This window comes from Vicugna pacos, chromosome 19, assembly GCF_048564905.1.
Source record: "Vicugna pacos chromosome 19, VicPac4, whole genome shotgun sequence".
Lineage (NCBI taxonomy): Eukaryota > Metazoa > Chordata > Mammalia > Artiodactyla > Camelidae > Vicugna > Vicugna pacos.
Window position 1 is genome coordinate 8959526 of NC_133005.1, and position 15930 is coordinate 8975455.

The following is a 15930-nucleotide window of genomic DNA, read 5'->3' on the forward strand; positions in this document are numbered from 1 at the left end:
CTGCCCACTTTGCAGTTCTCCGAAATAAGACAGTCCAGTTCATGAAGTGTTAAATAAAGTTTGTTTATATCACCAAATTGTCTTCTTTAATGATTTTAACAGCTGAATGAAGGAAAAACAAACTTAGTTTAATGTGAATCTACTGTATATTATAGACATTACCTACAACATTTAAATGATTTCACCAAGTATTATCTTGTTAAATTTGAAAGAAATTCCAAGCCTGAATCGAATAAATACAACTTTTTCTGAGGTCTAGAATCTGATAATGCCAATTGAAATAAAGTAAGGTGAGAGAGCAAATCAAAAGTACCTGTGGGGAAAAATATCTTTCTTGGTAGATTTTTCAGTTTATTTGGAACAGGGTCAGGCAAAATATTAACCTGTAATATGTGGGTTTTAATTTTGAGGTTTCAGATTCATTCCAAACCACAGGAATTTACAAGTAACAGAAGGAGGAAAATACATAATTCTTTTGATAATTAAAAATTTATGAAACAAAGTCAAGAAAAATACATAATTAGGTCTTCTTGTGAAGGAAAAGCCCAGCTGGGCTAACAAGCTAAGTCACAAATCTAAGTGTAACAAGTGTCAGATTACTGATCTGATTTCTGCTGGGCTAACTCATAAATCTGAAGTTTAGTGTCAGTCTATTGGGCTAACGAGCTCAGTCACAAATCTAAGTGTGATAAGTGTCGGTTTACTGATATAAGTTCTGCCGGGCTAACTTGTAAATCTAAAGTTTAATGTCAGTTTAATGGGCTAACAAGCTAACTCATAAATCCAAGCTCAACAAGTGTCAGTAACGTGATCTGTTCCAAATTGATAAGCTCCAGTGTAATGATTCCTTGCTTTTTGTTGTTTGAGCCTTATTGGCTAATAGCACCATACTTGTAATTAACCCTATAAAACCTCATGCGCACGTCTTGGAGGTGTTCAGAGCTTCAGAGCAGAAGCCCCTCTGAGCCCGTCGGCGTAATAAATCTGAGTACTCCAACCCTCTGAGTGATGCTTGTTTCTTGGCTGGCCTGTCATTTCCGTAACATTCTAAATCAACTGAAGTTTAATTCATTATACTTCCTCAGATATTGAGCAACTTGTTATAAATCTGATATGAAACCAAAGAAAAATAATATATTCCTTTATAATCTTAATCTCCTTCTTATATTCCCTTTTTTGGTTAACGTTACCACATCTATTTAGGGAACCAGACCAGAAATAAAGAAGCACTTCCATTTCCCAGATCATAAGTACCTTGTAAAATGTATATTTTGAAATAGGTCCTCACTAAATTAAACTAGTTAAATGAATGAATAAATAAATAGAAGACCATCTAAGTCTACTACTGGAACTAGATAAAGACTAGAGAAATAGTCTGTCATTTTTTCTAAACTGCCCTAAGAATTTGAGAATAAATAGACCCACAAGAAATACTTTCTTTGTCTATGCTACATTTGCTCTCCCTTTTCCCGCCGAATTTAGTGCCACAAGCGGTGGGTGGGGGTGAGGGGTGGGGGGAAGCGGCGGCTTCCTGAGTGGGGAGGCAGTGGCAGTGGCGTTGGCGGCGGCGGCGGCGGCAGCCTAAGCGCATGCGCGCGGACTCCCTCCACCCCCCCCCCCCCATTGCTGTCCCGCCTGCACAGGCGCGCCGCCACAGCGTCTGAAAACTCCTCTTACCTGCGGAGCAAGCGACTCCAGGCGGAATTGAGGAGAGCCCGCTCCAACAGTGTGGAGCGCTGGAGCGGACAGGGACCTCTTCCCTTTTAAAAATGTCTCCGCAGAGTATTGTGATTCCAATATGACTTTAATGAAATGTTGTGAAGGACTGGGGGAAAAATGTACTTGCTTTCCATGAAGAAACCACGCAGGAGGAGTGCGGAGAAGGCATGGACGTTTCAAAGGAGCCAAAACTCTGATGGCCCGTGGGGGAGGATGCGCTGAGCCTGCGAAGGTGAGAAGGTTCTTTTCTATTCTGGGTTCCTTTCTACTTTGTACTAGATCTACCCTTATTAAATTATATACGTTTTCAGATGACTCTTTGGAAAGCAAAATCTTACGTTTTAACAAAGTTCATTCTGCTACAAACTCTTATTTTTCAATTAGAAGGTACTTCTGACACACTTGTTCCAAAGCTCTCATTAAATACTAGCAGGAAAAGCTTTAACGCCAATCACGCAGAAACTACATGGTTTTGACAAATTCTTTTTAATGATCTTGTAAACGTATTAAAAACACAGTTTTCTGGCCAAGAAATGTAAATAAGATGAACCAATTTATACTACGTAAACACATAACATAACAATTACATTAAAAATTAAACACCATTAAAATCATTTTTGTTAGTAATGTCCCTTGCACATTGAACTAAAAGAATTCTATGTATTTTTTTCTACCAAATGTTTATCACTGTTCATAGATATAAATTAGTAAATCCCTTGATTTAAAACTCTTAATTAAACTTTAGGATATTTTCTTTTAAAGTTTAATATAAAGTGATAAAAATGTACATATATACAAAGAAAAAGGTAATTAGCTATAATATTGCAATTATAACGCATTTTCTTGGCTCTAATCTAAAAAATATCATGGAATGAAATATTTATATCAAAACAGCAACACTTTCCTCCATAATTTATTTCATTAGTTATATTTCATCAGTTACATTTGTGGCTCAGTAATCCAATCTTGAGACATTTTTTCTAATTTATATATGTAATTTAAGGAGTTTAAAATTTGCCTAGTGCCTATTTCAATACTTGTCATTTTATGAATTGTGAGGTGGTATATTTACATGGAAAGAAAGTTGATGAGTCATTATATTAAAGCCATAATTATAAACCATTAACTTAAAAGTAATAAATATAACTTATTCCTTTGGAAAACTTTAAAAATCACTAATGTAGTTTATATGAAAATATTTTATATAGATAGAACTCTTCTGTTCCCTGAGTTGCCTTCTATAAGTGATGATTTTAAGTTTCTACTCTGTATAACACCGTACTATCTTTTTAATAGCACAGCAGATGAAATCTATTTATTTTTTATGATTTAGGTTGGCTTAGTTTAGAATCTATTCCTTAGAATTCAGTTATTTGCTTTGAGAAATTATTTTAACTCTTTGTTTTAGAGCCATATGAAAATACAAGATTACTTCCCACCAGCAATGGAGTAAATTTTTGGTAAATAGAGATCAAGACCCAATTCTGGTTCCTTTCCTAAGAAAGGCATGTGTTGGATTTTCATTTGAGATTTAGGATAATTTTAAGTACAGAGTAACATCAAACACTGACCTATGAAGGGGAACTATCCACATGAATGCCAACTTGTATATACAAACACTCCAAAACCTATATTCTGTTTCTAAGTAATTTGACTCACTGTATTCTAGCAGTATGGAAATGCCACACAATTTTCTAAGATCGGGAAGTAGTTTAGGTGCTGATAACATTACTTCTCGGAGTCATTACTTGATATGATCATCTATTTTCTATATCAAATGAGTAAAAGAATATAAAATAAAAAATCAAGCTTAACGAAAAAAAGTATTACAGTATTTTTCATAGAACTACAGGTGGCCATGGAGTCAGCACTGGAATTCATATTGCTGTTTACTTTCTCAAAATACTGACCTCTGCAGTCAAACTCGTAATTCAGTGGAGAAACAAATTTCAGGTAGCTTAGTTTCCCCAATATATTGCTCCTAGCTGCCATTTGGTTTCACTGTATTCTACATGCTAGAAGGAAGGCATTCATGATAATTGTCCCATTATCCTATATACTGGCTTCTTGATCACTTACAAAATCTGCATCAAAGACTGCTGAAAATTGGTTGGTGACAGCTTGTCAAGAAGTATTGTGGATTGCTTTATTGAACACTATCATTCATCTTCTTAACATTTGTAAGTCATGGGGATTGATTTTAAGGTATATGACATTTAGCTTTAGTAGTAGAACGTAAGAGAGAGCCCTTAATTGAAAACATGAATTATTAATTTTAAAGTGTATTGTGTAAGAAATCGGAGATAGAATTGAGCAAATCAGTAGCTATTACTAAGGGGGGAAATAAACAAACACCACCACCAGGATGTCATACCCTGCAGTTCTGGATTCATATCAAATGCTAAAGGTTTGTATCAGTCATATTCCCAGTAGGGAACAGATTGCATTGGCAAGTTGGAAATTTGGAGAGAATTTAGTAAAAGTAATTACAAAGGGATAGCAAGTTACAGCAAAATTTAAGGGGATGATGTAGTAAAGGGGTCACTGTTACTACCCTTAAACTAGGAAAGTAAGGGAAAAATGAAGTTACAGGAATCAGGAGAGAGCACCTTGACAAGATCTGTGATCATCTTCAATTGAAATACATAGTTGGGTGGTGAAAAAGCTGTGGGGATGGGTTCCACAATTTTCTTCCTCTCTCTAAGCTTCTGCTGGCATTCTTGGCTGGATCCAACTATCAGCCAGACAACAAGGAAGTTTGTTAAACAAGCAGGGTTTGGAAGGTTAGGAAAGCAGAGAGGCATGGGAAAACATTGAAGAAAGTCTATACACAGTAATTTTTGATGGACTGTTTAAAATTATTTCTATAGTTTTAAACCAACTCTCATAGCCTCCAATGCAAATATAACATGTCTTGATTTATGAAACAATTTAGACTATATTACTGTATTAATCCCTTAAACTTCCTGTGGAATAGAAAGAAGGTAATACTGATCTCATGTTACAAATGATTAAATGGGCTAGCAAAAAACATATAGGTAGGAAGTGTTAGAACTTGGATTAAGTCACCTTCTACTTTTAAGCCTAGTATCTTATTTTTATTAGGTTCCAATTATTAAAAATATTTCAGGGTATTTATTTTCTTCCCATAGAACAGTAAATGATTTTTTTTTTTTTTTTGACACTCTTAAGCGTCTGCCCTCAGTCAGTCAACTGAATGGTACATGAAGTCAAGTAACCATTTTGGTTAAACTATCTGAACATAATTGACTATTAATCAATTATGCTTATGGCTTATAGACTCAATTTTAATAGTGTTAAACTAAAAGACAAAAAGCAATCTGAAATTCAAAAGAATCTCCTTCATCTTCTTGTATAATACTAGAGAATTTATTTCTGAAGTATGGTCTAACTTAGTCATTATAGTTATGGTTACATTTTGAGGAAATTATTTAACAGTATATTTGTTTATTTGTTCAGTTCTTCATAATACCTAAGTGATCTGTGTGAATTAAGGCAGAATCCTTCACTGGGTTGCATTAAAAGTTGATGGCAGAGATGGTTTACCATTTTGGACTTTTCTTGGTTAAGGCTACAATTTGTAGTCATCATCACAAGTGTTCTGCAGTCCCACAGTGTGATGACTCAACGTGACCTGGTGGACAGATTATTTGGTTACAAGTAAGAGCTGGATCCAGTCTGAACTTTGATACTAGCAAGTTATGAGAGAGTGTTAGCTTCTCAATCTATAAAGCACAGTTTTTGAAAAATATGGAGTGGAGTTTTATGATCTAAAGATCATTTTCCACCTCAACTGTTCTTTCATTTTAGAATTGCTTACTTGAGTACAAAATATTGAATTAGTGTAAACATGGCAAGTGCTTCCTGTATGTTGTTTAAAAACAAGTAAAACAAACATTAGTTACAATCCACAATGTGAATTTGGGTCTGATAGTAATTAGTTCCTTTGTTTTGTGTTAATTGAAATGTACACTTTCATTGGTATCAGTAGTATAAAAGACTGCTAATTTGATTTCTTTTCATTTTTTTCACTAACTTTAACATATTTCCTTGCAAGAGTAACTATACAGTGGCAAAGTAAAGGCCTAATATTTCATCTTGGGTGTGTAAGTAAATATATGCAACTTTCTATATATCTTGGTAATTTAGAATAAATATATTATATTAGATTTCAATTAATCAAAAAGCAAGTAATGTTGAAAGATTAATTCAAGTACTAACCTACACTGTGTTAGTTTTACAAAGGCACAGAGACAGCATTAATAATTTTAGAAGTATATTGCTTCTGAAACTAAGCACTTTTAAATTGAACTGGATTTCCAGTAGAGTGCTGACCAGAAGTCATCCTCTTAACACTCCTTCTTAGTATCTAATACATCTAAGTGTTAAAACATTTTCAAAAAATATTTACTGATTTTATTAATAGGTAAAATTTAGTTGCATGTAAATATCAAAGCTATTTAATTTAGTTTGTAGGATTATTTGTAATTATTTCTAACTGGGTCACTCTTTAGAGAGTTGTTATCCATGTAGATATGATAGAGATTGGGAAGCATTTCAAATCAAAAAGGATAGTGAATGGAGTTTCATTTCTCCTTTAGCCTATGGAACATCCACTCTGAAGAGGATAGAACTGTCCTAGCTGCCTGTGCTCATCATTTCTCATTTGGTTGGTTTTCTTTATGGAGAAATCTCATCCTAAATCTCAAATTATGTTTTCAAAGCCATGTGTGAGAGACTCTTACCCCAGAGATTCCGAATACACGACTTAAGACTCTGATGTCTCTTCTTCATCTCCCTTCAGCTGCTCTTTTCAGGATCCCTCAAGCATATGCTTCTTCAAGGGCTTGCTTTCTTTCATGGTATGCCTTCTGCTCAGAGCATATTCCTCCCCTCTAGTCACATTTAAAACAATTTAATGTTATTTTGTTTTGTAAGTTTTCCTCCAGTATCCTGAGCCTACCTGTCCCTTCTGTTTCCTAGCCTAAACTCCATCCCAGGAGATAACTATTAGATAAATATTATATTTGTGTTGGTGTCATCCTTATAGTTAAGCTCCATGGGGGTATGGATTTTGTTAAATTTGCCATCATTCAGAATAGTGCTTGATACTGATTGAATTTTTTAAATGAGCAAGTGTTTGTCTCTTTTCCTTGAGACTGTGCTCTGTCCTCTGTGGAGATACTTTCTTTTATATACTATAGAATTGTTAGGCTAGGAGGCTTTAGACAAATACTAGGTAGTTTAACTTTCTGAGTTGACCAGAAATAAATTTTCCTGGGGGTGTTTAAGATTATGAAATACATGAGCTATTTGTAAACATGTATCATGTTCCTATTAAAAAAAAAAACAGAAAAGAAAAAAAAAACCCTCACAATTATTGAATCCAGAAATACCACAGATGCATTGCAGTTCTGAGGAGACAGTTGTCTTATTTCTAATTATCTTTTTGAAATTCACTAAAGTGAAAATGCATGCTTAGTATACCCGTATAATACTTTGAGTTTACGGATGAAATTCTTACGACAGCATTTATTCCTTTTTCCTCATAGACTTCACATCCTTGCAAAAAATCTGGGGAAAAGTGCTAAGCCATTTGATTTATTCAACTCTGAATTTCTTTGCTTTAGGATTATAAATCAGACTCTTATTGTCACTTTAATGCAGAAAGGGTTCTTTTGTGTTCATAATATAGATCAAGATGTGATTTAAGTTGAATCTTGTCAAGGTTACTCGTTTTTAAACCGTGAGAAGAAACTTGGCTGTAGCCCAAAACTAATGGGAGTCATATTTTATAATAAAAATCAATGTGTTAGTAAGAGACTTTGCTCCTCCTTGCAGTCTCCACAAGCATAAATTCTCATCAGTCTTCACAGCTAATGCATTTTTTGTCAAGTCATAAACACTTTTAAAAAGCATCTACTTAATATTGTGGAAGACAGAAATTCTGATTTTCCAAGGAAGCAGCAAAAATGGAGATCTTGGAGGAATAAGATATAAGATGCCTGACTATCAAAGGAGTCCCATTTTGAAAAGAGACCAACAGAGAGTAGAGTAGTGTGAACATAAAATTGAACAAACTTTCAAACTGAGCATAAAGGGGTGTCATATTGCCAGTGCTTTTCCTCTTCCCCACATTTTACAAAGGGATCCTTCAACTGATCAAATGGAAAAATATGAAAAGTAATTTACATTGTTCACATCTTCTGCTTAATGACTTTGGAGAAATGAGAGCTAATTTCACTTGTGTTTGCATGTACTACAGACACCTCTCACACATTGCTAATAGCTCTTGTAAGGCTACTTGTCTGTAACGTAGAATAGTTATTGATGTGAAACTATAGCAAAAGTTTCAGGAAAGCTAGTTACTTAAACTTTCAACTTCTTTGACTGCCAGTATGAGAAAGCCTAAGATATAAGTGTAAAATAAAGACCAGTGTGAGCAAATAAGTCAAATGGGGGAAAGTCACTTTAAAAGTACTGATTATGTTAAGTCATCTTCCTAGGAAAGCAAGTCAGCTTTATTTACTACATTTATAAATTTAATGAAAAGAAAAGGCTAATTCAATGCACAACTTTTACTTAAGGAAACTCACTTTGTTCTTCCATTTTTATATAGGATGTGAGATTTCCAAAGGTCTTATATGCCTATGAACTTCCCTTCCCAGGTTTTCAAAGAATTTCAGCATTTCAAGGACATTCATGTAGCTTTTTAATCTTTAGTTTTGGATTATGCAGCTCCATTATGTTCACATTGTTATTCCTGTCTTCATGTGCTCCTCCTTCATGAAGGTGTCATAGATGGAGGTGAATAGTATTCTTTGATGTCATTGCGGCTTTCTTCAAGAAATATCAGTGGATTCATAGATGTGATCTTTCTCCTTTGCTCTATGTGCTCTGCAAAATATGTTATGAAACAGAAATTTTTCTTTTTACTTTCTCCTTGATTTGTGTGATAGTAGTGTTCTTTATTTACATGACCAAATTCCAAATGGCACTTAAGCTGCTTTAGACATTGTAATAAAATCTGTCACTTACCTTGTCTCATTTGGTTCTTCACAAATTGGTTTTTAAGGTGATCAAAGTGTTTTTTAATCTGTTTTCCAGGTGAAAACCCTGAGATTCAGAAAATTTAAGTAAATGGTAAAATTAGGATATTAACATATAGGTCTTGTAACTCTAGTGGGCTTTTCTGCCTCACAAAGTTAGCTGAAATTACTTTAAAGACATAGTCACCAACTTTTCTTAGGATCATGAACTTAATAACTAAAGTATCTCTAAGTATCAATAAGAATAATAAGGATAAGTCCTCAAGAGAGAAAGTTAATTCCTACAAAAATGTGCACATGTGCATTGTTATTTTTTCTTGTTATAAGAGCCATTGTTCCAAATAAAATATTATGGTAGAAATAAACTTTATTTTAACTTTTCACCTTACCTTTTCTTGAGCACAACTAGAGATTATATTGAAGAAAACATTGTTTTAAACAGAGTCTTTTATTTGTAATCTGATAAAAGACACAGTTTCATCTGCTGACAGTCTGTTACTGGGACACATAACGTCACTGTCCTCATCCTAGGCTGTTATAGTCAGTGTCTTATTTAGGTCATTTCTATTGGAGTTAGTTGCTTATATTACTTAGTAATTTAAAATTATTTAATTTTTATATTCTGTAATTCTTTAGACTGTTTTAAATTGACCATTTCTGTTCTTTAAATCAGCACCTATTGTTAAAAATTGTTTTTGTTTTTTGAAAAGAATGTTGCTCTTTTTGTTTCTAGGTATTTGATAATTTTGTGAATCACTCCATTTAGATCATTTAGTAAAGTGAAAGAATATCATTCATTTCAATTCTGTATCTTGATTTAACCTGTCATAACATGTATTTGTTGTCTTTTAATATCCTCTCTAAATAATCTCATCCATTCCCAAGGATTCCTCTACCAGAAAAAGCTGAGAACTGTTGAATTTCCATGTCCAACCTAGAAACTGTCCTGACCTGCAGATTATATAGCCAGTTCCCCACTAATCTCTCTACTTAAATGTCTGAAAGATGACTTAGACTAAGAGACTCATGATCCTTCTCTAAACTCTCAAACTAGCCCCTCCTTAGTTGTTTTCTGTCTCATTCAGTGATAAAACCCAATCTTTGACAGACTTGCTTTAACTTTCTCTCCATGATGTTCTTTCTCTTATATTCTCTTTGCCCTGAAATTGTGACACAAAGGTTATGACAAGCATGTGAAAATAGCTAGTGACTTATTAATGTCTGCTGTGACTTGAGAATCACAGAACAGCACAGGGTGGCTCCAGTAATCATCTTTATTTCCGTATATTGCAGCCAATCTCTTGAGCTGTCCAGAAGTGTCATATTCCTTCAGTGAAATCAGGTCAGTGTATTAATATGCTCCTCTACTTTGAAGCTCATGGTTACTTGTCAAAGTAACATTTTGCTTATACCAACTTTCCCTGAATATAAGAATGCATACTCAATTCTTGAAGTTATGTTTCAGGCTCTTTTCCAACACCTAATTTACACATGCATTGAAGTAACAAATAGAATTTTCATTTGTTTATATCCATCTGAATAGAATTGAAAAGACAATATTGAAACTTTTTTTTTATGAAGTGGATCTAATAATTAACAACTTCTTTACAATACTAAATTTTGAATCTTAAAAAAAAAGTTCTTTATATTCCATTTTGGGACATGACTGCCTTTTTCTTCGATCCTTAGTTGCTTTTTTTGTTTTGTTTTGTTTTGTTTTTTAGTGGGACTGCCATTTTTGTTGGCTCATGTTTGAGCACATACACAAAGACTGTCCTTGTAGAGCTATAGCATATTTTGTTTTTCCTTCCTTTAGAAATTGAGAGCAAGACATTGTCAATAACAATAGTAATACAGACTTTTGAGAACAAGTCTGTCATTGCACACCATGATGGTATTGAATTTAGAAGATAAATGAGAGGAATTTGGGGGAACAACATTCCTAAAGCAAAACAATCCTTATCTTTGTAGAAAATAGAAGACAGCAATTAAAATAATATCTTTACCTTCTTTATTTTTGTGTTTTTGACTCTAGTCTTCTTTCAAAACTATTATCATTTGCCTGATAAAGGTATATATACATTTTGATTCTGACTTTTTTTCTGGGATAAAATTTTTGTTCACTATTACTGTTTTTTAACATCTATATTACTATTAGGAATTTTGATTGTACTAATGTGAAATAGATTAAGAGAACAAATCATTTATCCATGTCTTATGTTTCACTCAAATTATAATGAAACAAACTGATAATGTCATGTTTCAGTATATAGTTATTAATAAAAGTAGCAATAATATTTAAATTTATTGTTTTACCATGCAGAAAGCATTATCCTAAGTACTTTTTATATACTATTTCCTTTTATCTTCACAACAAATCCTGACAGGGTTTTATTATTATTCCAATTTTTCAGATAAAAAAACTGATTATTTCAGAAATTAAATAATTTATATATATATGTGTATATTTACATATATATATAATGTGTGTATATATAAGTAGTTAATAGAAGGTTAACATTCTAATATTACAGAACAACCCAGAATTTATAATCATGTTTATCCCTGCTTGGCACCCATGTGACTCTTAAGCATTTGAAGACTTTCACTCTCCCTTAAGTATGCTGTATCCTAAAAGCCTGAAAACTACTTATTCCAAGCCAAGAAAATAGAATGGTTTGACTTCCATGGTAAATATGCATTAACACTGACTTAATATCTCTGTAAAGTTTTATATTATGACTGAAAATAGCTGTCTTCTGAAAAAAATGATACATCTTAAGCATATTAAGTTCACACAACCAAAGATCTGTTGAGACACTGGTGAGGGAATCAAATAATACATCTACATATTTTGTGTCCTGTGACCCTCTTATAATCACACATAGTAGGAGGACACACACACACACACACACACACACACACACATACTTTGTAAAATACAAAAAAAAACAGGGTTCTCAGAGATCAGGTTGCTTAGTGCTAACACTTTAACACTTTGATGATAGAGAACCTCAGATTAATATCTTATCCACAAACTGAAATGTTAGCACATTATTTAGTATGGTCTTTAATGGTAGTATTTAATTAAAACAGAACTACAGAAGAGTGACCGGAATTTAACTGTTCCTAAAATAATGTGCTTTGCTGTGAATATGAATTGAGTCCCTTTGTCCTTTGTATAAAAACTATTCCACAAAATGAATGTTCACCTTCCATGTGGCAATTTGTTGTGGTTTATTTGCAGCACACCCACACGTGGAAGATGATTCTCTCTTTTTATTTTCTTTAAATCACTGTCATATGCCAATGTTCTATTGGCTAGCCACCAGAAAATGTGTGTGATACACAAAGAGAATTTCTTAACCAAAGTTCTGGAGACAGATCTGGATTGAATGACCTTAAACAAGTCTCTGTTTATCTAATTAGAGAGTTGTGTGAAGATTAAATGGACACAAAACACACACACACACACACACACACACACACACACACACATACACACACACACACACACACACACACACACAGTCTTAACCCTGTTCATGGAGCATAGTAAGTACTCAGTAAGTGTTAACTATAGTATTTTTATGGCAGATCTTACATAAAGACTAGATTGTCTCTGTGGTTGCTTTCATAATTGAAACAAATTGTTATCATTTGTGCTATTTTCCTGTTAACACAAACTATCTCTCAAGTGAAATATGAAACTGAAAATTCTCATTGGGAAATTAAATACATCAAAAAAGAGGGTGTAAACATTAGGTAGTAAGATAAAAAATCAGAGTGGCAGAGTTTTAGAGTTACTGTCTAAATTATTTCACAGATCATTCATATTTTTCAGTAAGAAGTTAACTTTAAAATATATACAAGAAAGCACCCTTGCACTGCTGATTTCTAACTGTTCTGGCATCAAAATCTGCCTGCCTTAGTGGACATGACCCTCAGTATATTTGTCAAAACATTTGCTATGCAGTGACCATGCATCTATATCCTGGATAGATGTAAGATTTCCATTGACTTGGAAATATCAAAAAATCTTATTATATTCCAGCACTTCTGTGATTTCTGAGAACTATTTCTTAGAAACATTGTGCTAAAGTTTTATAACTTCTTATGTGTTTGTATTGCTGTAGAGTGTATAAAAATATTTACATGATCCTGCAGACATATAATCCTGCAGACAGCTCAGAGTAAACTTTTATACTCTTTTAAAATTTGATGTAACTAACATTCATTAAGAGGCATGAAGTGATCCTGTCAGGTCTTGGTAACAAGTGTGAGAACAAAGCCAAATACTTTCTGGCTTTATTCTCTGTGCATTTTATCTATATCTTGGTGCTTCCTAAAAAGACTTAGAATGTAAATGGGATGCCCAGCAGCCACTTAGAAGTTCAGAATGTTTTAAAGACAAAGACAGGAGCTTTGATTTATGAGTCAGTTCTTTGCTGGTTCTTCACTGGAATTTTCAGTGATACCTGTTCTGTTGTCAGATGACATATACCAGGAGAACTCTCAGTTCACTTAGCCGGATGGTGCAGCCAGGAGACAGAGGGAAGGCCCAAGCAGATTAAGTGTGGAGCTAGAAGCAGGCATATGATTAGAATGCAAAGCCTCCATTCTCCATCCATATTTCTGATGCTGGGTTGCTCTCTCCAGATGTTTTGGCAACTCTCAGTTGCCAAAAAGTCTGCATAGAAATAATAATCATTTGTGCTTGCAGCATTCATTAATTACCCTGCATTTTCTCTGAATATCAAATACATGCTCAAGTGAGATGAGGTATAAAATCAGCAGGCAATGCAATCCAATTACCCAAGGAATAATGCCGGTTCACAGTGCAGCAACCGAATGGCTGAACCTCAGTGCCTCATATACATGTTTTTCTAGTTGCTTCTGTTTTGGAGTTTGATTTGGTCATCACCTTTAAGGAACCTAATGAATTGCTTGAAACAACATTTGACTTATTAAAATTTTACATGTGTTTGTACTTTGAACATAAATCTCATCCATCTTACTCTGAATGTCTCCATTGTAACAATCCTTCCTTGACTTGTCCTGTGATCCCTCGTACATGACCTCATATTTAATCACTCACACGTTCCTTCTTCTTCTATTTCCATATCCTCTTTCCTCCTCTCTATAATTCTAGCCAGCTTAACATTTATTCCTTAAGTGACAGCGTGCCTCAACATATTTTTCATTGTTTACTGATTCATTTATCCAGCTGAGCTACACAGGGTGTCAGTGAACTGACTGCAAGATGACAAATGTAATGCTGGCAGGCAAGGCATGGGAAAAATCAAGGGATTATGGGAGGGCATTCTAGATTGTTCAGTTGAGGAGATCTGTGTTACTCAATCAGTACCCTTTGCTTTAAAATTGCTCCTGGATTTATACACAGTGACACTTTCCAGAGCCATATGTTTCCATCTGTGCTTATAATTGAAATTTTGATTTTTTTATTTGAATTATAAACCTATCCCAGCTGGGTTTTCTTGTGTGGCTTCATTTTCAATGGTTGAAATGAGATCAATTTAGTATTATAACAATAATGCACCTTAAAAATTTTTTGCATTCTTTAGGATAGGTGGCATCATTACATTTTTATTTACTTTTTCCCCTTTTATTTATTTATTTTTAACATTTTTTATTGATTTATAATCACTTTACAATGTGTCAAATTCCAGTGTAGAGCACAATTTTTCAATTATATATGAACATATATATATTCATTACCACAGTTTTTTCACTGTGAGCTACCACAAGATCTTGTATATATTTCCATGTGCTATACAGTATAATCTTGTTTATCTATTCTACAATTTTGAAATCCCAGTCTATCTCTTCCCACCCCCTGCTCCCTTGACAATCCCAAGTTGTATTCTATGTCTATGAGTCTATTTCTGTTTTGTATTTATGCTTTGTTTTGTTTGTTTGTTTGTTTCAGATTCCATGTATGAGCGATCTCATATGGTATTTTTCTTTCTCTTTCTGGCTTACTTCACTTAGAATGACATTCTCCAGGAGCATCCATGTTGCTGCAAATGGCTTTATGTTGTCAGGTTTTATGGCTGAGTAGTATTCCATTGTATAAATATACCACTTCTTCTTTATCCAGTCACCTGTTGATGGACATTTAGGCTGTTTCCATGTTTTGGCTATAGTAAATAATGCTGCTATGAACATTGGGGGGCAGGTGTCATCCTGAACTAGGGTTCACTCTGGATAGATGCCCAGGAGTGGGATTCCTGGGTCATATGGTAAGTCTATTACTAGTCTTTTGAGGAATCTCCAAACTGTTTCCCACAGTGGCTGCACCAAACTGCATTCCCACCAGCAGGGAAGGAGGGTTTCCCTTTCTCCACAGCCTCTCCAGCATCTGTCATTTGTGGATTTTTGAATGATGGCCATTCTGACTGGTGTGAGGTGATACCTCATTGTAGTTTTGATTTGCATTTTTCTGATAATTAGTGATACTGAGCATTTTTTCATATGTCTTTTGATCATTTGTATGTCTTCCTTAGAGAATTGCTTGTTTAGGTCTTCTGCCCATTTTTGGATTGGGTTGTTTATTTTTTTCTTATTGAGTCGTATGAGCTGCTTATATGTTCTCAAGATCAAGCCTTTGTCGGTTTCATTTGCAAAATTGTTTTCCCATTCCTTAGGTTGTCTTTTAGTTTTACTTCAGGTTTCCTTTGCTGTGCAGAAGCTTGTAATTTTCATTAGGTCCCATTTGTTTATTCTTGCTTGTATCTCTTCTAAGAGAAAATCTTTGAGTTGTATGTCAGATAGTGTTTTGCTTTTATTTTCCTCTAGGAGGCTTATTGTATCTTGTCTTATGCTTAAGTCTTTGATCCATTTTGAATTTATTTTTGTGTATGATGTAAGGGAGTGTTCTAGCTTCATTGTTTTACATGCTGCTGTCCAGCTTTCCCAACACCATTTGCTGAAGAGACTGTCTTTATTCCATTGCATATTCTTGCCTCCTTTGTCGAAGATGAGTTGACCAAAAGTTTGTGGGTTCATTTCTGGGCTCTCTATTCTGTTCCATGGGTCTATATGTCTGTTTTTGTACCAATACCATGCTGTCCTGGTGACTGTAGCTCTATAGTATTAACTGAAGTCTGAGAAAGTTATT

The 15930-nt window shown here is 34.1% G+C and overlaps 1 long non-coding RNA gene across 1 annotated transcript in view; it reads left to right on the forward strand.

Annotated features, from left to right (window-relative positions):
* Positions 1-1675: 1675 nt before the first annotated feature.
* Positions 1676-15930, forward strand: part of LOC107033693 (uncharacterized) — a 73996-nt gene continuing 59741 nt past the window's right edge. Inside the window, exon 1 of the long non-coding RNA XR_012061624.1 lies at positions 1676-1951. This is a non-coding gene — a long non-coding RNA (uncharacterized lncRNA). The remainder of the gene's footprint in view (positions 1952-15930) is intronic.